The sequence below is a fragment of the Galeopterus variegatus genome, unplaced genomic scaffold (assembly GCF_000696425.1).
Source record: "Galeopterus variegatus unplaced genomic scaffold, G_variegatus-3.0.2 Scaffold7188, whole genome shotgun sequence".
NCBI classification, from domain to species: domain Eukaryota; kingdom Metazoa; phylum Chordata; class Mammalia; order Dermoptera; family Cynocephalidae; genus Galeopterus; species Galeopterus variegatus.
The window spans coordinates 99,035-100,221 of record NW_007733299.1 but is presented as its reverse complement, the minus strand read 5'-3'; the positions used below and the strand labels follow the sequence as shown (position 1 = coordinate 100,221).

Below are 1,187 nucleotides of genomic sequence, written 5' to 3'. Positions count from 1 at the left end.
CCCCACGCTACCAGCCCCGTCAGAGATCCGCGGGGAGAGTGGGATTGTATGCCGGTCCACACTCCCCGGGGTGCCCCGCGTCGAGGTAAGCAAATGGCACGTCTCAGTGTGGAGCCGCACCAAGCAGAGATGGCCGGCCTGCCCTCACTAAGCCGGCTGTCTCCACCCCCACCCGATAAAATGGAGGCAGCTCTGTTGTGGGCGCCTAGCCTGGTGTGGTAGGCGGGAGCCAGGCGGACGGGGAGCAGTCGGGCTTCGCCTCGCAAGTGGGGCTGGGCTGGGGGTGACTCACAGAGCTCGCAGAGTTGGGCCGGTCAGGCGCGTTCCACTCCGTTTCTGTGTTGTCTCAGCTGATTTACTTGGCCTTTGTTGTCTAGGGCTGCTCGCTCGTACCCGCAGCAGGCTTGGGTGCTCTCAGGAGTCTTCTTTTGTGTCAGCCCTAAAACCTCAAACCTGTTGTTGCTTGTTTATTGATGTAGGTTTGTTGTTGAAAGATTTATTCGTTTTTTGTTGCTCTTGGAAATGCAAATAGTACTCTGGTATCACAGCGCACACTTCTCAGGATCGCGCGGTCTCCTGGCATGGCCACTCCAGACCCGTTGCCATCTTAGAATCAAGGAAAGAAACTTTAACTGTTTCCACCCGGTTTCAAACCGGGGACCTTTCGCGTGTGAGGCGAACGTGATAACCACTACACTATGGAAACAAGCTTGTTTTTCTAATTATTTAAGGTGAAGTATTAAGTTGTTCACTTGACATCTTTCCATTCTTCTGAAGTAAGCTTTTAATGTGATAAGTTCCTCCCTTAGTACTGCTTTTGTAGTATCCCACAGGTTTTGATATGATGTATCATTGTTTTCACTAGTTTCAATACATTTTTTGATTTCCTGTTTGATTTCTTCTTGGACCCATATGTCATTAAGCAGAATGCTGTTTAATTTCCATGTGTTTGTGTAGTTTCCAGAATTTCATTTGTTACTCATTTCTAATTTTAATCCATTGTGGTTTGAAAAGATACAAGGGACAATTCCAATTTTTTTTAAATTTCTTGAGACTTGATTTATGATCTAATATGTGATCTATCTTGGAGAATGATCCATGTCCTGATGAGAAGAATGAATATTCTGAGGTTATTTTATGGAATATTCTGTACATATCTGCCAAGTCCAATTGGTCTAAAGTATTGT

General features: G+C 46.2%; 1 non-coding gene across 1 annotated transcript; it reads right to left on the bottom strand.

The window, feature by feature from the left end:
- Positions 1 to 633: 633 nt before the first annotated feature.
- TRNAV-CAC lies at positions 634 to 706 on the bottom strand. Its single transcript has one exon. It is a non-coding gene; the product is annotated as a tRNA-Val (tRNA).
- Positions 707 to 1,187: the final 481 nt, after the last annotated feature.